This window comes from Schistocerca gregaria, chromosome 2 (genome assembly GCF_023897955.1).
Source record: "Schistocerca gregaria isolate iqSchGreg1 chromosome 2, iqSchGreg1.2, whole genome shotgun sequence".
NCBI classification, from domain to species: Eukaryota; Metazoa; Arthropoda; class Insecta; order Orthoptera; family Acrididae; genus Schistocerca; species Schistocerca gregaria.
The window spans coordinates 818,687,789-818,711,448 of record NC_064921.1 but is presented as its reverse complement, the minus strand read 5'-3'; the positions used below and the strand labels follow the sequence as shown (position 1 = coordinate 818,711,448).

The following is a 23,660-nucleotide window of genomic DNA, read 5'->3' as shown; positions in this document are numbered from 1 at the left end:
GCAGTGTCCGGAGCAAGTATGGTGGGTCTGACACACCGGTATCAATGTGTTCTTTTTTCCATTTCCAGGAGTGTATATATATATGTGTGTGTGTTTGTGTGTGTGTGTGTGTGTGTGTGTGGAGAAGTAGAAACATAAGCAGATTTACCAAAGTCTTTATTAGCAAGTTCAAACATATGGTAGGTACGATAGGCAATTGCATCTCTATCATTAAAACTTTCAAGTCCAGTTACACTTGACACTCCACTACCACCTCTCACTAAAGCAACAGTGAACCATCCATTTCCATGTGAAAATGTATCGTTTATATCAAAGTTAAAATTAAGTGAACATGCAAGAAATACAGCATGTTCAGCGACGAGGGCATGGGCTGCAACACTCTTCAGTGGAATATATTGAAACGTCCCCTTACAAAAATTAATGAATGACTGTGCTGGTAAACCTCTTACATTATTTGAACGTACTCAGACATTTCTCTCTTTAGTTATTCTGATCAAGTCTAAACTGACACACAATACTTTTAGCTCAACGCAATCTGACTTTTAATAATCCCTACAAAAGAATGGCCCTGACTAACAATAACCTATATCTTTCATGAATCACTTACCTCACACAGATCTCCGTTACTCAAAATACTGCAATACAGCGAGCGCCAATACTGCCAGCTAAATAAAAGATTCTAGCTACTGCAGTCACTAATTACTGATAGGCATAGTTAGCAAATGAAAGAGTTTGATAAAGAACGAACAATTGTATATACCTTAATAGTGTTGAAAAGTTATATATATATATATATATATATATATATATATATATATATATATATATATATATATATATATATATATATATATATATAATGACATCCAGTCTTACAAATTTACTGTCTGTGATGGACACACGTCCAGGTCATCCGCTCTGAAAACTTCGTCATCTCTCTGCCCACATCCACCACTGCTGGCGGCTCACATCCAACTGCGAATCGCGACGCGCTGTTAACAGCCAACTGCCCAACACTAGAATATTCCAAAAATGCAAACCAGCCACAGACTGCTCACAGCACAGCCAGTGATTTTCATTCAGAGCGCTAGGTGACATTACCAACATAAAAACCTAAACAGCCTACTTACAATATATATAGAGATTTTATTCATAAATTAGCGACAGAATATATACATATCTTTTTTGTTACTAAATATGGAAATACAAAACGAGAATATTTCATACATATGCTATTTCTTTATGGAATTGCAAAAGTTTTATTTTTACTGTAACAAGATACATATTTTAGATTTAATGCTCCACACAAATTAGAAAGTCTTACATCCAGTAACCTAAATCTGAAATGACTTTTATGCGTTTCATTCATCATGAAAAGGAGGAATGCAGGTAAACTACTATAAACAACGTAGTGAACTCATTACCGTACCCGAAATAGACACAAACACCGACCACAGTAGTGTCAGTTTATATTCCCACTATCGATGCAGATGATTAAGAGATTGAAAGAACGTGGATGAAATTTAAAAAAAAAAATTGCTCAGTTAATTAAGGGAGAGAAAAATTTAAATGTATGGAAGTGAAACATGGACGATAACTAGTTTGGACAAGAAGAGAATAGAAACTTTCGAAATGTGGTGCTACAGAAGAATGCTGAAGATAAGGTGGATAGACCACGTAACTAATGAGGAGGTATTGAATAGGATTGGAGAGAAGAGAAGTTTGTGGCACAACTTAACTAGAAGAAGGGATCGGTTGGTAGGACATGTTTTGAGGCAAGAATGGATCACCAATTTAGCATTGGAGGGCACCGTGGAGGGTAAAAATCGAACAGGGAGACCAAGAGATGAATACACTAAGGAGATTCAGAAGGATGTAGGTTGCAGTAGGAACTGGGAGATGAAGAAGCTTGCACAGGATAGAGTAGCACGGAGAGCTGCATCAAACCAGTCTCAGGACTGAAGGCAACAACAGCAACCACAGCTGTAAAGTAATTGACGGTGGCCGAAATACAGAGGTCTTAACAAGTAGACTAGCAATGGCAAGAAATGTGTTTCTGGAGACGACAAAATTGTTAACTTCGAATGTAAATTTAAATGTTGAAAGTCTGAAAATATTTATCGGGAATGTAGCCTACTACGGATGTGAAACGTGAATGATAAAGCAGTTCACACAGGAAGTGAACTGAAACACTTGAAACACGGTGGTTCAGAAGAATTCAGAAGATTACGTGGGTATACCGCGTAACTAATGAGGAGGTAGTGAACAGAAATGGGAAGGAGAGAAATTTTCCTTTGTCGCAATTGGTTAAAAATGGCTCTGAGTACTATGGGACTCAACTGCTGTGGCCATCAGTCCCCTAGAACTTAGAACTACTCAAACATAACTAACCTAAGGACATCACACACATCCATGCCCGAGGCAGGATTCGAACCTGCGACCGTAGCAGTCACACGGTCCGGACTGCACGCCTAGAACCGCGAGACCACCGCGGCCGGCTTTGTCGTAATTCCACTATCTGTAAAATACATGTATATCAGGATCGTTTTATCGGCCTAGGTGAGAAAGGACTGTGTTTTCCATTTTAAATAGACTGTCTTCATCGTGTGAGAATATCCTTTCACCAATAACACATCTTCTTGATAAAATTTGCTTGATCACAGATATTCTTTAACATTTCTGCAGCGCAACGTCTTCTTAAATACTGATCACTAACTGACAAGAAACTGTAATAATTATTATTCGTCTAAGTGCCTGTGTTATTTGCATGTCAAACCCCTCTTTAGTCTAAAATGTTGATCACTAAGTCTCACAGATTTTAATGCAAGGGTAAAGTTCGCATAGAGATATCGAGTACTTAAATGACCATCAAGACCATATTTGAAGTAATACAATCAAACAAAAGTATTTTGGTCACTGTTCATACTTCGTAACTTTCGAGAAAGTTTTTCAGTGATGTAGCTCTTTCTTCACTTAACCAGAGCACTTTCCACAGTGAGAAACACTATTAGATGGCTCTGAGCACTATGGGACTCAACTGCTGTGGTCATTAGTCCCCTAGAACTTAGAACTACTTAAACCTAACTAACCTAAGGACATCATACACATCCATGCCCGAGGCAGGATTCGCACCTGCGACCGTAGCAGTCGCACGGTTCCGGACTGCGAGCCTAGAACCGCGAGACCACCGCGGCCGGCAGAAACTCTATTACTACGTTGATTACTAGACATAGCTCACACACGTTTAGTTAACATTCGGTTTATTTTACAAATATTTTTAACATACAATGCCCAGCAAGTTGATGGCTTTATGTAAAACGGATACATTTTTAGGTATTTATTCCAAGTAAATAAGTCAAAGTCAATAAGTAAATAAGTCAAATAAATAAGTCCATATAAAATGACTCTTGTCTGTTATAACTCACAAAATCACTTAAATCATCTCTGTTAAACAAATATTCGGTACAGACTTAAACTTTGTCTGTGACTACTTATCACTTCCAGTGGTAGTGTCCGTATCGGTAGGGCAGCACTAGGGCTGTGGTTCTGCCACTAATATGTCTGTTTACTATTGTAGCGTATTCCATTATGGCGACTGTCTGCAGTCCACCACACCTGCAGGTAACTTCATAACTGTGACTGGTTATAACTGTGACGGGTTATAACACCGCGTTGATGGCTACACTGGACCTGCATAACTGGCTGCTGCTGTCGGAGATAACGAGGTAATGGTGCACTGGTTCTTCAGGATGTGTGATGTCATCGTCGCCCCTGATTAGTGTCTGGAGCAAGTGTAGCAAAGTAATTCCTCTACAGAAATCGATTTCTGTTGGACGGTCGCCGAGACTTGCGTTGGTCACTGGCTTGCCTGTAGAACAGGTAACCGGCAACACAGTGAGGTGAGAAGGGATGTATTTGGTAGGAGTAGCAAGAGGATTCAACGTCCCTTCCTTCCCGAGTGAAGGAGAGGTGAAACTACCACAGGTGTTGCGGCGGTGTTCGCCAGCACTGAGTGAAGCAAGCTGCAAATTAATGTACACGTACCTTAGTACAGCGTTCGTTCACCATCTGTTGCTCTGCATTCGTAGGTACGATGTAGACGATGTTAAAAGCAGCGTTGAAGAAAACCATCGTCCATACTTATGACTGCATAGTCCGCGTAACTCAGGTAACAAAATAAACCTGTAAGTCTCTAGTAATAACGGGCAGAAGTGGATGCTTCCTTCCTTCATTGAATATGTCCGCTTCCCGATACTAATATTTTTTATTGTCTTTTAGTTACGGTGTCAACAAACTCACATTTACGTCGATAGCACATCTACTACTAGTTAATGCAGCTTATATCACACGCAAGACAGCCAGAAATGTACTAAGTCCAACCCGAAATAATACGAGATTAATACAGTCAATACTCTGCTACAAAATGAGTTTCACACTCGGTCGTTTTCAGTGGGTTCTTCAAAGGAAGATGCACACCAAAAAGTGTTATGTAAATGCATACTGATCACGCCACGTAGAATTCTTCACAAAGGCCGACAGTTTCGCACGCGGTTTTCTCTACAACAAACACTCCAAATCTCCCAAACTTCACAGAACTGTCCGTAAATGCATCTGCTTGCACGGCGATATAAACCGAACGCGAGATAACAGTCACTTCTTCATTTTACAAATAACTTTTTCGGACACATCTAACATGACCTTCCGGCAGCTAGTCCACGACTGTCTGACTGCCGTTGCTTTCACGGCATACAACTCATTCCAGTACAAGGGAAAGACTTTAATTGATTGGTTGATCAAAACGAACAGCCAATCAGATCAATCTTTTAAGATCATATTCGCGCTCAAACTGTTTTACTCCAATCAACATTTACAGACGCATATACGTCGTTTCATGCTCCAAATATTAACAAAATGTTCCACCAAACCAAACCAAACGAAAACTTGAAGTATACTTTAGAACTGATTATCCTCTTATTACCTTTCTGGCTGCCTTATTAGAAAAGCAAATATTCGTAGATATACGTCATCCGCCAGTTAGGGGGATTTACAGTTGCATGACACCCTGGTGGGATAACACCTGCTAGTTACATGAGGTGTAATACAATATAGAATAAATTTTTCACGCTCATTTACTCTCACTCTAACACAAAATATAAATATTAACTTTTAAACTGTTATTACGAAAGAAAAATTATAAAAGCTTAGAATTGAAAATCTCTATAAAATAAATCGGCACACTCAGAGTGCTATTACTGTTTTCAGATAACAAAAGAAATATAAACTGTTATTGTTCCTATCTAAATTTACTTTCTTAAGCGTCGGTTAAGTACTTTTTAATGGGTTATTTATATCTCCTAAACTATCATAGTGGTATCAGATTTGGACACAAAGTTCGTCTGAACAACAAAAGGTCATGTAATAAATTTGGAATAAAACAGATAATGTTTAACTTAGTTATTTTGTTTCTTAGGTGAGGTGAGTAACTGATTTTAGTTCGCGCCCCAGTGAGCATTCTCACAGTCCGCTTTAGCGACAGGTGTGGCTATGACGCGTACGGCAGGCCACAAGTCGGCCGCCGCCGGATGCTACTATACTGCAGGCTTCCTAAACGGCTTGCCACGACGTAACAAAACTTACTGCAGAAATCTGCTGTCACGTAGTACCATAGCTGCGATGCTACAGTGTGGACGACATGAAACTTCGTCTTGGCATCTTCGCTTACGCTGCGTGTGTCTGTGTCCAGGCAGCATAGTTGATGACCAGATGTCAGTGATGGTAGATAACTGCTGCATTGAAACTTCTCCTTCTACAACAAGGGAAGATGTATTATCGGTACCTGCAACTGAAAAACGCTACAAGATCTGCAAGGCAAGATTGCCTCAAGGAGAGGTCGTGTTCTTGTGACATGAGATCAGTTCGTGTTTCTGTGCTGTCCCAACTGAGTCACTGATGTGGGGGATGTGGCCTAATGGTGAGCTGTCACATAGTAACACTTATATCGATTAGAAGCAGGTTTATATTATGTATCTGTGTAACTGTAATTATGAAATGTGTGTTCTTTGTCAGTTAAGGTCATTGATTTGTGACAGGAAATTTAAAGTTCTGTAATGTATACATGGAAAAACCTAAATGACATTTAAAATAATGACATTTTGTAATATGTGTATATTTAAAAGAAAAACAATGTTATTCGAAATTGGTTTTTGCTTAGGGCACTTGTATAATATAAAAGGTGTAGGTAAGCCCCTCCACAACGGAAGTGGCTTGGTGAGATGTAGCAGGTGATTTTGGCGGTTGTACTGGGCGGCTGCTTGGTGGAAACGGTACGCAGTCAGTGGCTAGCCGTTGCACGGTACACAGCAACGGTGCGAAGAAAGGCAATTGGAAGCCGCTTTGCAAGGCATTTTAGCTTGGATGTGTATTTGGCTGTTGCATGGTACTCTCGGCAATAAGGAATGGCTCCAACTCGTTAAAAATCCGTCGCCAAGAAGAAATTTTATAGAGCATTCAAACATCAAGAGCCGTGAGTACAGTTAGAGGTATGTCGCTTGCCACCAACCTCATGCATACAGATATGTATCAGAGCATGGACCAGTTCATTTGTGTAAGTGATTTTAATAATAATCTAGGTGCTATAAACCTGTGTTTAAAACTATTTCTTCCATCCTGATCATGAACCTATACAGGGTCCTCTCCCAAGTGTTTAAAAACCGAGTATCATGTTTGAAATGAACTAATGGTTTAATCATGTTTGTGAAATGCGCAAGGATTAGCAAAAGTTGAAGTTGGTTAGAATTTTGCTAAAGTACTATCAATTTATCGCAATGTATCTTTTTGCAAAAATTCGGTGCCAGACTGTCAAAATGTTAGTGTCTAAAGTAGTTGCTTCACAGGTGATGAAAAAGACACATAAGTTAAACTTATTTGAAACATAATTTAGCCTTGATTACTTTAAAAAGGAGTTATTTGAAGTTAATTGAGTTGTGTTGAACAGTTTGCCTTGAAAAGTAAAAACATAAACTGTTCCAAGTAAAGCTAAGAATTTAGTTCAATTAAATTTTGCTACTGAAATAATCATAGAGCTTGAATAGTGATAGCAGTTTATGGGTCCCCACTATATTCTTCTCATATTAGAAAGATAATTGGAATATTATTGCTACTAAGGAAATCTGATATATTTCTTGGAATGGGAGTATAAACAGTGTAATTGTGATATTATTAGTTTTTTTTAATTTCTTATTACTGGTTGTTACATGTCAGTTAAGTTAGAAGCCCCTCCATGTCCAAATTTAGTTCGGTGCTTCCTGCAGTAAGATGTCAGAACTGAGTCTCGTAATAATCATGATTGTAGCTGTTGTTATTATGAGTTCAATTTTGCTTTCTATGATTACTGGTTTGTGCATTATCGGTAAATACCACTACCCACAGCTGATACTGCCTTGTGTCCGTTAGTATCTTGTGTGCTATTCAAAGGGAATCTTAATGAAAGTCACTTTAACAACTAATATTCAATTTTCTTAAACATATATTTTCAAATTATTGTGTCTAATTGGACTGGCGACTGTCCGAGTTTTCATTCGTATATGAATTTTCCTACTTTCATTAACCCAAAAGTTAAAACCTGTTTGGTTTTTCTATTAATTGCACTATATTCAAAACTACAGTCAGATACCTTCATTCAATAGGCAAACACGCGGTCAAAATTTCCCAATTCCTCTCAGAGGGTAACATTAGCTTGTGTCACGGCAGGTTAGTGTTATAATTTTATATGACAGAAGCTGTAACGCCCGTGGTATCCCTGTGGTGGACAGAACATTCCGCAAATGCCGCGCTTGTAAACTTTCCAGCAGTGACGCTTTTACGGGTGGCGCTTCAGTAAGCAGAGAGAAACGAGAGGGGGGCGTCCTCTCAAGAGTGATCAGCCCCCCATTTCAGCTTCTGATGCCTCAACTTTCAGATGAAGCAAACAGTGACGCTGTAGGTAACACTGTGGAAGTGCTGTATGCCCTGGGTCGTGCAGGAGGAAAAGATTTTAGGTCACAAAGGAGGCGCCATAATTCGTTACAAACCTTCCGCAGTGAAGTTCTGCTGTAGCGCCTCAGTTGTGTGGGACACACCCGAGATGTCCATCTGTACCACAGAGGGATAGTCCTCGTGTATGTCGAGTTGGATGAGACAGTGAATTTGCAGAAAAGGTCCAACGGAACGGAAGTGAAGCCCACTGGAAGAAGACAGTGGAGCACTGACCTGGTCCACATCTGTGGCCTGAATGTGGTTGTGCGAATCATGAACCTGGAGGCGCAGAGAAGGTTCCAAGATGTTGATTACTGCACACGATTGCGTCAGTAAAAGCGGAGTTTTCTTCATACTTGTGCAGTTGACAACTGCCTTTGATCTGTACACTCTGCTTACTGTAACATCGCAAAGTTGAATGGAATATGAGCAATGAAGTAGATCCAACTAGAGCAGAAGTGTCACTACTGGTAACAGATTTAGATAAACAAGTGTCTGTGTGAAATTTAACCTTTGTCCATTAACTGTGAGATCCACAAACACAACGTTAGAATACGATTCTTCAGTGTATTCCGTCATATTTGTTGATCTAACAGTCGACAACTTTTACCATTATGTGAAAGAACGTTCTCCATTTTTTTTTCAAATTCATTATCATTAAGGTCAAGGCTATCATGTATACATCATTTCCAGAAACATTATGATTAGCAGAAGTGTCATGTGATAGAATACTACATCCTGTATTCTCAAAATCATCGTTATAAGGGTCAAATGAATGTGATAAACGGTCTGTCACCGGTACAAGCGAGCACTTCACAGTGTAATGTAATATTTTAAAACAAAATTGAGCCTTGTGACCCTGATTCTTACAAAATAAGCACTGGTGCGTTTGTGACAGTAACACTATCGTGGTTACGAATCACTGAAGCAAGGTTTCACTTGAGAAGAAGTACGAGCAGAAGGTGACACATCAGTGTTCTGAGGCATAGCCGAAAGTCTCGGTGCCTGGCGATGCTTGCCGTTCTGTTTCCCCTGATGGCAACCCACATACTTAACGTTCGTCTGAAGAAGTTTGAAAGCTTGATAAAATTAAGAAGCACTCATCTAATGTTGAATTATTCAAATGGATAAGGTAAATATGTAACCCTGCCCCTGGAGCCCGGGCCATCAATTCACACTTCACAGCATTATCACCATAAGCAAGAACACAACCTCAGTTTTCACACTGGGAACGACAGTCTACATCTCCATCTGCATCTACATATATACTCCGCTAGCCACCAAGCGGTGTGTGGTGGAGGGCACAATTCGCGCCAAAGTCATATTTCCCCCTCTCTGTTGCACTAGCGCATCGCGAGAGGGAAAAACGACTATTCAAACGCCTCAGTACGAGCTCTAATGTCCCTTATCTTTGAATGGTGGTCATTGCGCGATTTGGAAGTTGGAGGTAATAATATATGCTCTACATCCCGGTGAAGACCGGATTGCGGAATTTAGTGAACAGCCCCTTCCGTTTAGCGCGCCTTCTATCTGCAAGTATGTCCCACTTCAAAGACTTGGCATTTATTTTGTACTCGTACGTTCATTGGTATTTTCGCCTTGTTATACGCAGTTACTCATATTGAGAGATAAGTGCCAGTCATTTCACCACGCATTTATTTTCTGCAAATCCTCATTCATTTCTCCACAACTGTCATGTGATACTACTTTCCTGTAGACTACAGCATTAACGGAAAACAGTCTAATGCCGCTGTCAATACCATCAACCAGATCGTTTATGTAAATCGTAAAAAGCAGCGAACCTATTACTGCCCTGGGGCACATCTGAAGTAACTCTTGTTTCTGTTGACGTCACCCCGTTCAGGACGATATACTGCTCCCTGCCTGTTAGAAAACTTTCTATCCAACCGCATATGTCATCGGATAGTCCGCAAGCGCGCACGTTTTGGAGCATTCGACAGTGCGGAACCCAGTCGAACGGCTTTCGAAAGTGGAGAAATATGGCATCATCCTGGGAGCCTGTATCTAGACCTTGTTGTATATCATGCACAAAGAGGGGCATCTGTGTCTCGCATGACCGCTGTTTCCTAAAACCATGCTGGTTTCTGCAGAAGAGGTTCTCAGAGTCTAGAAAAGTCATTATGGCTGAACACAAAATATGTTCCATGGTTCTACAACAAATCGATGTCAGCGAAATTGGCCGGTAATTATGTGATTCCGACTTTCTACCCTTTTTATAGATTGCTATGAACTGGGCCTTCTACCAGTCGAGTCGTGAGTAGGGCCTCGTAAAGTAGCAACCCCTTCTTGAAACGACTGGTGAGACTTTCTACAAGTACGACAGAATTTAGGGCGTACCGCCGGAACGACAAGATTACTCTGAAAAATGTCACCAAAGCTATCTTTGACATCTGTATGGCTCAGGTCACACCGGTCTGTATCTGGGTAATTCTTCCGAACCAGTCAGGTAACAAACTATACAGCCTATATCCCTAATATCGTATCGGATCTCCTTTTGCTGCTGTAAAGCAACATCTGGACATGGCATTGACTCAAGAAATCGTTGAAAGTCCCCTGCAGAAATAATGAGCTATGCTGCCTGCATACCCGTCCATAATTGCTAAAGTGTTGCCAGCGCAGGATTTTGAGTACGCACTAACCTCTCGATCATGTCATGTAAATGTTCGGTAGGACTCATGTCGGGAGAGATGTGTGTGGGCAAATCATTCGCTCGAATTGAATATATAGGTCTTCGAACGAACGGTGACATGGCGCATTCCCATCCGTAAATATTTCATCATTGTTTGGGAACATGGTGTCCATGAATGGCTGCAAATTGCCTCCAAGTTGCCGAACATAACCATTCCCAATCAATGATCGGTTCAGTCAGACCAAAGGACCGTGTTCATTCTGTGTAAACACAGCCCAAAATCTTACGGAGCGACCACCACCGTACACAACGCCTTGTTGACAACTTGGGTCAATGATTTCGAGTGGTCTGCACGACAGTCGAACCTTTATCCATCTGAACTCAGGTAACCAGGCCACGGTTGTGCAGTCGGCTAAGGTCCAACGGATATGCTCAGGAGTCCAGGAGAGGCGCTGCAGACCATATTGTGTTGTTAGCAAAGGCACTCCAGTCGGTCGCTTGCTGCCATAGCCCATTAACGTCAGAGTTTGCCGCACTATCCTAACGGATATATTTGTCGCAGTCGCATATTGATTTATGCGGCTGTTTCGCGCAGTGTTGCTTGTCTGTCAGCACTGACAACATTGCTCAACCGCCACTGCCTTCGATCGTTAAGTGAAGGCCATCGGTCATTGCCATTGTCTATGCTGAAAGGTAATGCCTGAAATTTGATATTACTGGTACACTTTGGGTCTCGGAATAGAGAATTCGCTAACGATTTCCGAAATGGAATGTCCCATGCGCCTAGCTCCAAGTACCATTCTACGTTCAAAGTCTGTTAATTCCCATCGTGCACCATAACCGCGTTGGAATCGTTTTCATATGAATAAACGGCGTGCAGATGACAGCTTTGCCAATGCACTGCCCTTTTATGTCTTGTGTACGCGATACTGCCGCCTATCCCATGACTTTTGTCACCTCAGTGTACATAAGGTCCAGTATTAGACAGGAAAAATGCCACGTCTTATCTAAAGTCGCGTGGTCTGTAAAATATTGTTGTAGTCTGTGCACGTCACTGGCCCACTGCTCTTGCGGTGCGTCAGATCGGTGGAATGCCATTGATCTTCGCCGAACGTCTACGTGGTGATAATCTTCCTCATCCAGCTGATGTACTTACTGTGCCTGAGTGACACACTTGCTACACAAAATAGCTTGTCGGCTAGATCCAGTTATCCAGTGGAGTATAACTGCTTCAATGGCTGTCCATACATGTGCCAAATACCTAGAGAAATTCGTAAGTTCCTTGCCCCGATATTGACTGAAGTGTAGGTGTTAAGTCACAGTACTGACAGCACCGCTGTTGTGATGTGTTCTCTACTACCGTTGAGTTGCATCACTGTTAACGACTATGGCAGCACAGCGTTACGAGACTGATATAGAAGTTTATTAGTTCAAGCAAAATAAATCTTATTTATTATAAATTTTGTAAACAAGTATTCCATACAGACGGAAACGTATCCCATGACATGTTGTCAGGTTAGTGTTTTTTAACGTCTCGTCGACAACGAGGTCATTAGAGACGGAGCACAAGTTCGGGTTAGGGAAGAATAGGGAAGGAAACCGGCCATGCCCAGTCAAAGGAACCATCCCGGCATTTGCCTGAAACGATCGAGAGAAATCACAACATGTTATCACTTCTATTGTTAATATCCTTAAGGAGTACGTCTCGGGAAGGCTCTGTGGTTCCACTAATAGTCTGTTTACTAATGTGGTGGTACACCAGTGGGGTGACTCTAAATAGTTCATCACACTTTCAGGTAACTTCACAACTCTGTTGACTGTAGAACTTGACTGTTGATTGTAGGTTGCGAATTCAGAGTCCGACTGATTATGCAGCTAATCAGACCATAGGTCATAAAACGGCGTAGATGGCTACACTGGATGTGCGTGATTGGCTATAGCTTGCAAACTTTAATACACATGTACGTATCTAAATTTTTTCCTTTGAATACAATAAATATTGTATTTCGATTTTCTTTCAATCCTTAAGAGATATTTTATATGAGTAGAATATGTTTGTTGATTTGGTTAAATAAATGTTATTTATTCTGGGTTAGTGCTGGTTAGTGAAATGTTATGGATCTTATCAAAGAGTAAAAAACGCTGCGTTGCGGCATTTCTGGAACCGATTGGAATGACGTCAGAACGCGAGCGCTACGCAAGCACTTGGCTGCAGACTCTGGCGTGATCGGACGCGCGAGTTGCGCGCTGGGTCACTGTGAGGAGAAATTTTAATTAGCGGTACGACAGCAACTGACGAGCGTGGCAGACGGAAAGGCAGCTCTATTCACAGTAAGGTCCAGCTCCGCCAATGGTCATTGCTAAGTAAACCTGTGCTCGAAAGTTTTGTCTGGAGCTACTGCTGCGTTGTGAATTACGGCTACGGCTTCATCTCTTCACAAACGAGCGACCGTAAGACTGTTGCACTTAATTCACGTTTTCAGAACTGTAACGACACTATCCAGCTGTATTGGTAAACTACTAGTTTTAATAAAAATAACTGCAAAAATTTTAGAAACTTTAACCTAATAACTATCGCAAGTCATTATTATCAAGTAGTTCCCATGTCCCTCCTCTCATTGAAACAATTTGAGTGTCGGCTGTATGTAAAGAAATATATCAGAATTAATTGTAGTACCATTTCGTTTTTATATTTTTAAATAATCTTGAAAACAGAATTCAAAGTAATTTTACGCACCTCAGCAACTTCACAGTTGAGATAAATATTACTTAGAGGCAAAGTTATTCTTGCAGATCAAAAATAAATTGAATTGTCTGGAAGCAAATTAATTCCTCCCACTTGAATGTAAAGATTTTGTTTGAAAGAAAATAATTATTCTTACTTGTTAATTTTACGTAAACTTGTGATACTATTTTTTTCCTTGATCCGTTTGGCTTTGTAGTTGTGTTGATATTAAGCGACAGTTTTTTTATTTCAATAGTTCTAAAGTCATCTTAAGCTTTTTTCGTGTTTCATTGCCAGTTACCAAGATAGCAAAAGTGAGTGACTGCCATAATTGATGTTAAGCAACATTAGAGAGACTCTAGTTAGTCAGCGTGAGATTTATTTATTCCACATTACTTTCATTGAGTTTAATGACGGGTGTAGTAGTAACTCAAACTCTTTCTCTTTATTATGATGTGTTTCGTTCTTGCAAAAGAGTGTGTAGCCTTCTATTGTTGCACGAATTCAAATTATTCCTTCCACATTGCTGTTCGCAATTTTAATTACTTAGTGAACAGAGTGCCCAATTGGCCTGGCGACAGTTTTGTAATTTATTCCAAAAGTATTAGTAAACTTTACTGGTTTGTATCCCGAGTCCCATGATACACCTTTTCATTGGAATAAGTCGTGAATGGTTGCACAATTTTTGATAAATAAACAAAATTTAACTTCAAGTACAGTAAGCAGATTAAGTTGTACTCAGAGACAGCTTATAAATCTCTCCGTCACTAATACGAGTTACGTTTTCCTTCGGAAACGATAGACTTGCCAAATTTTACTGTATGTTAGGACACGCGACCACGGTCAAACATATTTTCGCACAAGCCGGTTATCTAAAGGGGGACTTACATGCTGTCGGAGATAAGGAGCCCGTCGCCCATTGGTTCTGTTGCCCGGATGACGTCATCGTCGTTCGTGGGTGGTGTCTACTGTAGGTGTTGCAAAGTACACTCCTGGAAATTGAAATACGAACACCGTGAATTCATTGTCCCAGGAAGGGGAAACTTTATTGACACATTCCTGGGGTCAGATACATCACATGATCACACTGACAGAACCACAGGCACATAGACACAGGCAACAGAGCATGCACAATGTCGGCACTAGTACAGTGTATATCCACCTTTCGCAGCAATGTAGGCTGCTATTCTCCCATGGAGACGATCGTAGAGATGCTGGATGTAGTCCTGTGGAACGGCTTGCCATACCATTTCCACCTGGCGCCTCAGTTGGACCAGCGTTCGTGCTGGACGTGCAGACCGCGTGAGACGACGATTCATCCAGTCCCAAACATGCTCAATGGGGGACAGATCCGGAGATCTTGCTGGCCAGGGTAGTTGACTTACACCTTCTAGAGCACGTTGGGTGCCACGGGATACATGCGGACGTGCATTGTCCTGTTGGAACAGCAAGTTCCCTTGCCGGTCTAGGAATGGTAGAACGATGGGTTCGATGACGGTTTGGATGTACCGTGCACTATTCAGTGTCCCCTTGACGATCACCAGAGGTGTACGGCCAGTGTAGGAGATCGCTCCCCACACCATGATGCCGGGTGTTGGCCCTGTGTACCTCGGTCGTATGCAGTCCTGATTGTGGTGCTCACCTGCACGGCGCCAAACACGCATACGACCATCATTGGCACCAAGGCAGAAGCGACTCTCATCGCTGAAGACGACACGTCTCCATTCGTCCCTCCATTCACGCCTGTCGCGACACCACTGGAGGCGGGCTGCACGATGTTGGGGCGTGAGCGGAAGACGGCCTAACGGTGTGCGGGACCGTAGCCCAGCTTCATGGAGACGGTTGCGAATGGTCCTCGCCGATACCCCAGGAGCAACAGTGTCCCTAATTTGCTGGGAAGTGGCGGTGCGTTCCCCTACGGCACTGCGTAGGATCCTACGGTCTTGGCGTGCATCCGTGCGTCGCTGCGGTCCGGTCCCAGGTCGACGGGCACGTGCACCTTCCGCCGACCACTGGCGACAACATCGATGTACTGTGGAGACCTCACACCCCACTTATTGAGCAATTCGGCGGTACGTCCACCCAGCCTCCCGCATGCCCACTATACGCCCTCGCTCAAAGTCCGTCAACTGCACATACGGTTCACGTCCACGCTGTCGCGGCATGCTACCAGTGTTAAAGACTGCGATGGAGCTCCGTATGACACGGCAAACTGGCTGACACTGACGGCGGCGGTGCACAAATGCTGCGCAGCTAGCGCCATTCGACGGCCAACACCGCGGTTCCTGGGGTGTTCGCTGTGCCGTGCGTGTGATCATTGCTTGTACAGCCCTCTCGCAGTGTCCGGAGCAAGTATGGTGGGTCTGACACACCGGTTTCAGTGTGTTCTTTTGTCCATTTCCAGGAGTGTAGTTCCTCCGTAGAGGGTGATCTCTGTTGAACAGTCGCTGACATGTCACTCACTGCCTTGCCTGCAGAGCAGCCAACTAAAAACACTGCGATGTGACAAGGAAGGTATCCGGCAGGGATAGCCGGAGTATGAAAAAATTTTATTATTAACGTAAAGCTTTGCTACTTTGTATGAAAGTTTCCCAAATTAGCGAGTGCTCACGTAATTTACTATTAGCTGTTATGTGCTGCCATTTGGTTAAGGTTTGTTATTAGTTATACGGTGGTTTCATCCAACATTCATGCCTACATACATACTCTGCAAATCACGATACGGTGTATGGCAGAGGATAACTACTAGCACTTCTTTCATTTTCACCTTCCACTGGCAAAAGGAGGGAAGGAAAATGATTTGCTACATTCTTACGTACGAGTCCATATTTCTCATATCTTGTCTATGCCGCCCTCACAGGAAATTTGTTTTAGTGTGAGTAGAATCTTCCTACAGTGAGACGCAAAGGGCGAGTCTCTAAACTTCCTCAACCGTGTTTTGAGAAAAGAACGTCTTTTTCCATCGAGACATTCCATTTGAGTTCAGTAGCATCACCGAAAAACTTGTATGTTGATAGAACATGCCGGCAACAAATCTATCAGCACATCTCTGAATTGCTTCGATGTCTTTAATTGCTTCGATGTCTGCCTTTTATCCGAACTGACGAGGCCTCAAACACTTGAGTAGTACTCAAGAATGGATCGCTCTAATGTTCTGCATATCAGAAGTAAAATTCGTTATGAATGGGAAGGTATGGCAGATTGTGTCTTATTGTGAACAGTTCGGTGATATAGTTGTTCTCACCAGAATCGAAAGCAAACCTACACCAACAACGATAGTTCAGGTATACATGTCGACGTCGAAACACGAAGGTGAAGAGAGAGAAAAAAAGATACTGAATGCGTAATTCAGTATACAAAGGGAGATGAAAATCTAATAGTAATAGGAGACGGGGATATGGTCGCGGGGAAGGAGTAGAAGAAATGGTTTCGAGAGAATATGGGCGTGGTACAAGGAATGAGAGAGGAGAAAAACTAATGTAGTTCTGCAGTAAATTTCTTGTAGTAATAGCGAATACTCTGTTCAAGAACCACAAGAGGAGGAGGTATACGTGGAAAAGATAACCGGAAGATTTCAGTTAGATTACATCATGGTCAGGCGGAGACTCCAAAATCAGATACTGTATTGTAAGATGTACTCAGGGCCAGATGTAGACTCAGATCATACTCAAGTCTTGATGAAAAGTAGGCTGAAGTTTAGAGACTAATTAGAAGTAATCAATGCGCTAAGGAGTGGGATACTAGAGTACTAATGAATGAAGAGATATGCTTGAAGTTCTCTGAGGTTATAGGTACCGCGAAAAGGAATGGCTCTAAGAGAAGTGAAGTTGAAAAAGGGCAATCACAGTTATTGGAAAGGAAACCATAAGTACAAAGGAAGTAATTGCGAAAAACCATAGGTACCAGAAGAAATTTTTCCGCCGATCGACGAGAGAAGGAATTACAAAAAGGTAGAGCGAAATTCAGGAATACAGAAATTGAAAAATATGAAGAAATCTAAAAAGAAGTGATGGTTGGGAGCAGCAAGTGAGACTATAGAAAAGAAAAATCAACGTTGGACGAAATTAACACCAAGACCAGTAACATTAAGAGCGCAGTGGGAATTCCGCTATTAGACGTAGAGGACAGAGTGAGTAGGTGGAAAGAGTGCACTGAAGGCTTCTGTGAGGGGGAAGATTTGTGTGATAACGTGATAGAAGGAGAAACAGGAGTCTATAGGATAGAAATGGAGAATCCAGTATTGATGTTAAAATTTAAAAGAGTTTTGGAAGACTTAAGATCAAATAGGGCAGGAGGTATAGACAACATTAAATCAGAATTTCTCAAATCAGTGAGGAAAATGGGAATAAAACAATTATCTCGCACAATTCGCATTGGTGAATAGAATGTATGGGTCTGTTTCGATATAGCATCCGACTTTCGGAAAAAATTCATCTATGCAGTTCAGAAGATTACAAGGGCTGACAAGTGCGAGATTTATTGGTCAATTAGCTTAACAGCTGAGGCATCCAAGTTACTGCCAAGAATAATATACAGAAGAATGGAAAAGAAAGTGAAGATGTGCTAGATGGTGATCTGTTTGGCTTTAGGAAAGGTAAAGTCAGCAGAGAGGGAATTCTGAAGTTGGAAGCAAGACTAAAGAAAATACTCGCATCAAGACCCGTTCGTAGAATTTGTCGACCTGGAAAAACCATTCAACAATACAAACTTGCGGAAATTTTCAGAGAAATAGGGATAAGCTACCAGGAACGGCTTCAAGCGCTAATTGAAAGCACAGAAGCTGATATCGTTATAGGTACAGAAAGCTGGCTAAAGCCTGAAATAAGTTCTGCAGAAATTTTTACGAAGTCTCAGACGGTGTTCAGGAAAGATAGATTAGGCAGAATTGGTGGTGGAGTGTTGGTGTCTGTCAGTAGTGGTTTATCTTGTAGTGAAGTCGAAGTAGATACTGTGTGCGAATTGGTGTGGGTGGAGGTTATACTTAACAGCCGAATTAAGTTAATAATTGGCTCCTTCCACCGACCCCCAGACTCCGATGATACAGTTGCGGAACAGTTCAGAGAAAGTTTGAGTCTCGTAACAAATAAATACCCCACTCATACGGTTATAATTGGTGAGGACTTCAACCTACCCTCGGTATGTTGGCAAAAATACTTGTTCAAAACCGGTGGTAGGCACAAAACGTCTTCCGAGATTGTCCTAAATGCATTCTCCGAAAATTATTTAGAGCAGTTAGTCCACGAACCCACGCGAATTGTAAATGGTTGCGAAAACACACTTGACCTCTTGGCCACAAACAATCCAGAGCTGATAGAGAGCATCATGACTGATACAGGGATTAGTGATCACAAGGTCATTGTAGCTAGGCTCAATACCATTTCTTCCAAATCCATCAGAAACAAACGCAAAATAATTTTATTTAAAAAAGCGGATAAAGTACCACTAGAAGCCTTCCTAAAAGACAATTTCCATTCCTTCCGAACTGACTATGCGAATGTAGACGAGACGTGGCTCAAATTCAAAGATATAGTAGCAACAGCAATTGAGATATTCATACCTCATAAATTGGTAAGAGATGGAACGGATCCCCCGTGGTACACAAAAAAGGTCCGAACGCTGTTGCAGAGGCAACGGAAAAAGCATGCGAAGTTCAGAAGAACGCGATATCCTGAAGATGGGCTAAAATTTACAGACGCGCGAAATTTGGCACGTACTTCGATGCGAGACGCCTTTAATAGGTTCCACAACGAAACATTGTCTCGAAATTTGGTAGAAAATCCGAAGAAATTCTGGTCGTATGTAAAGTACACAAGCGGCAAGACGCAGTCAATACCTTCGCTGCGCAGTGCCGATGGTACTGTTATCGACGACTGCGCCGCTAAAGCGGAGTTATTGAACGCAGTTTTCCGAAATTCCTTCACCAGGGAAGACGAATGGAATATTCCAGAATTTGAAACACGAACATCTGCTAGCATGAGTTTCTTAGAAGTAGATACCTTAGGGGTTGCGAAGCAACTCAAATCGCTTGATACGGGCAAGTCTTCAGGTCCAGATTGTATACCGATTAGGTTCCTTTCAGATTACGCTGATACTATAGCTCCCTACTTAGCACTCATATACAACCGCTCGCTCACCGATAGATCTGTACCTACAGATTGGAAAATTGCGCAGGTCGCACCAGTGTTCAAGAAGGGTAGTAGGAGTAATCCATTTAACTACAGACCTATATCATTGACGTCGGTTTGCAGTAGGGTTTTGGAGCATATACTGTATTCAAACATTATGAATCACCTCGAAGGGAACGATCTATTGACACGTAATCAGCATGGCTTCAGAAAACATCGCTCTTGTGCAACGCAGCTAGCTCTTTATTCGCACGAAGTAATGGCCGCTATCGACAGGGGATCTCAAGTTGATTCCGTATTTCTAGATTTCCGGAAAGCTTTTGACACCGTTCCTCACAAGCGACTTCTAATCAAGCTGCGGAGCTATGGGGTATCGTCTCAGTTGTGCGACTGGATTCGGGATTTCCTGTCAGGAAGGTCGCAGTTCGTAGTAATAGACGGCAAATCATCGAGTAAAACTGAAGTGATATCAGGTGTTCCCCAGGGAAGCGTCCTGGGACCTCTACTGTTCCTGATCTATATAAATGACCTGGGTGACAATCTGAGCAGTTCTCTTAGGTTGTTCGCAGATGATGCTGTAATTTACCGTCTAGTAAGGTCATCCGAAGACCAGTATCAGCTGCAAAGCGATTTAGAAAAGATTGCTGTATGGTGTGTCAGGTGACAGTTGACGCTAAATAACGAAAAGTGTGAGATGATCCACATGAGTTCCAAAAGAAATCCGTTGGAATTCGATTACTCGATAAATAGTACAATTCTCAAGGCTGTCAATTCAACTAAGTACCTGGGTGTTAAAATTACAAACAACTTCAGTTGGAAGGACCACATAGATAATATTGTCGGGAAGGCGAGCCAAAGGTTGCGTTTCATTGGCAGGACACTTAGAAGATGCAACAAGTCCACTAAAGAGACAGCTTACACTACACTCGTTCGTCCTCTGTTAGAATATTGCTGCGCGGTGTGGGATCCTTACCAGGTGGGATTGACGGAGGACATCGAGAGGGTGCAAAGAAGGGCAGCTCGTTTTGTATTATCGTGTTATAGGGGAGAGAGTGTGGCAGATATGATACACGAGTTGGGATGGAAGTCATTACAGCATAGACGTTTTTCGTCGCGGCGAGACCTTTTTACGAAATTTCAGTCACCAACTTTCTCTTCCGAATGCGAAAATATTTTGTTGAGCCCAACCTACATAGGTAGGAATGATCATCAAAATAAAATAAGAGAAATCAGAGCTCGAACAGAAAGGTTTAGGTGTTCGTTTTTCCCGCTCGCTGTTCGGGAGTGGAATAGTAGAGAGATAGTATGATTGTGGTTCGATGAACCCTCTGCCAAGCACTTAAATGTGAATTGCAGAGTAGTCATGTAGATGTAGATGTAGATGTAGATGGGAAGGAGGGTAACATACAATACGTACATTAAACAGGAGGGAACAAGGAAGGCGGAGGACCAAGGACGAAGAGCTCGGATTAAAAAGCGTGTAAGACAGGGGTGTAGTCTTTCGCACCTACTGTTCGATCTGTACATTGGAGAAGAATGTCGGAAATAACAGGAAGGTTCATCAATGAAATTAAAACTCAAGGTGATAGGATATCGATGATAAGATTCGCTGATGACGCTGCTAGCCTCACTGATAGTGAAGAAGAATTACCTGTTGGTATGAACAGTTTAATGATTACAGAATATAGATTGAGAGTAAATCGAAGAACGAAATTAGAATTATAATAATACCGTCAGGTGCGCACGGACGTTGATATAGATCGACGGGGACAGGTGAAAATGTGTGCCCCGGGACTTGGATATGTCTGAAAGAACAGACAACATATCCATATAAGTGTACAGGGTGAGTCATCTAACGTTATCGCTAGATATATTTCGTAAGCCACATCAAATACTGACGAACCGATTCCACAGACCGAACGTGAGGAGAGGGGCTAGTGTAATTGTTTAATACAAACCATACAAAAATGAACGGAAGTATGTTTTTTAACACAAATCTACGTTTTTTAAATGGAACCACATTAGTTTTGTTAGCACATCTGAACATATAAACAAATACGTAATCAGTGCCGTTTGTTGCATTGTAAAACGTCAATTACATCCGGAGATATTGTAACCTAAAGTTGGCGCTTGAGTACCACTCCTCCGCTGTTCGATTGTGTGTATCGGAGAGCACTGCAACATATATCCCGTTTCAACAGAATGATCTGCCAACGTTGCTCGAAAATGTCCCACCGGAAACGCGTCGACGTATGTGGTATCAGCATGATGGTGCACCTGCACATCCCGTAATTAACACTAGGCTGACCCTTGACAGGATGTTCGACGAACGTTTCATAGGACGTGGAGGACGCATAAACTGGCCAGCCCGTTCTCCTGATCTTACACCTCTGGACTTCTTTCTGTAGGGTACGTTAAAGGAGAATGTGTACCGTGATGTGCCTACAACCCCAGAGGATATGAAACAACGTATTGTGGCAGCCTGCGGCGACATTACACCAGATGTACTGCGGCGTGTACGACATTCATTACGTCAGAGATTGTAATTGTGTGCAGCAAATGATGGCCACCACATTGAACATCTATTGGCCTGACATGTCGGGACACACTCTATTCCACTCCGTAATTGAAAACGGAAACCACGTGTGTACGTGTACCACGCCCATCATGGTACTGTACATCTGCGTCATTGAAAAAGACCAATAAAAAGGTGTTAGCATGTGGACGTAATGTGCTGTTCCAGTCTCTTCTGTACCTAAAATCCATCACCGCTTTCTTTGGATCCCTACGTAATTCGGTGCTCTCCGATACACACGATCGAAAAGCGGAGGAGTTGTACTCAAGCGTCAACTATAGTTTACACTATCTCCGGATGTAATTAACATTTTACAATGCAACAAACGGCACTGATTACGTATTTGTTTATATGTTCAGATGTGCTAACAAAACTAACGGGGTTTCACTTTAAAAAACGTAGGTTTGTGTTAAAAAACATATTTCCGTGCATTTTTGTATGGTTTCTGTTAAACAATTACACTAGCCCCTCTCCTCACGTTCGGTTTGTGGAATCGGTTCGTCAGTATTTGATGTGGTTTACTAAATATATCCAGCGGTATCTTTAGGTGACTCACTCTGTATAGTTCTGGTGATACCGGCCATGACCTTCTTCTTCTGTGAGGATGCGCACATATTCCCCGAACTCTTACGGGACTTGGTAAGAATGTCTTCCACGAGTAATGAGTGTGTTGGGGTGGGACACTACGAATGTAGTGTGTGGACATACAAGGTGAGAATGTGAATCTCGCGGGAGGCGTGTGCGAGATAGTCTGAGCAGTCGCGCTATTCATCTGTGTCCTCGGTGGCTCAGATGGATAGAGCGTTTGCCATGTAAGCAGGAGATCCCGGGTTCGAGTCCCGGTCGGGGCACACATTTTCACCTGTCCCCGTTGATATATATCATCGCCGTGCGCAGCTGACGGTATTAATATAATTATGATGTCGTTCTAGACGGCTGCAGATTATCAATGGTGTCTGTTCTTTCTGACGTATTCGAAAGAAGGGTGAAAGTAATGAGAAGTAGCAGAAATGAGAACAGTGAGAAACTGAACGAAGCAGATGACGTTAAGACATTTTGCTACCCAGGCGGCAAAATGACACATAACGTGCGGAGCAAGGAAGACGTAAAAAGTAGACCACCACTGGAAAAAAGGGTTTCTGGCCAAAGTAGGTTAACTAGTATCAAAGACAGGCGTCAATTTGAGGAAAACATTTCTCGGAATTTGTGTCTGAAGCACAGCATTGTGTGGTAGTGAAACATGGACGGTGGGAAAACCGGAAAAAAGAGAACAGATGAATTTCAGATGTGGTGCTAGAGAACAGTGTAGAAAGTTAGATGGGCTGATAATGAATGAGGAGGTTCTCTGGAGAATCAGTGAGGAATGGAACGTACGGGAAATACTGACAAGGAGAGCGGGCTGGATGATTGGACGTCTGTTAAGACAACAGAGAATATCTTCCATGCTACTAGAGAGGGCGTAGAGGGTAAAAATGATAGAGGGAAACAGAGATTGGAATACGTCCAGCAAACAACTGAAAACTTTGGAAGTGCTACTCTGAGCTGAAGAGGTTGGCGCAGGAGAGGAATTCG

General features: G+C 42.2%; 1 non-coding gene across 1 annotated transcript; it reads left to right on the top strand.

Annotated features, from left to right (window-relative positions):
* The first annotated feature begins 22,865 nt into the window (after positions 1–22,865).
* Trnat-ugu (transfer RNA threonine (anticodon UGU)) lies at positions 22,866–22,939 on the top strand. The gene has a single exon. It is a non-coding gene; the product is annotated as a tRNA-Thr (tRNA).
* Positions 22,940–23,660: the final 721 nt, after the last annotated feature.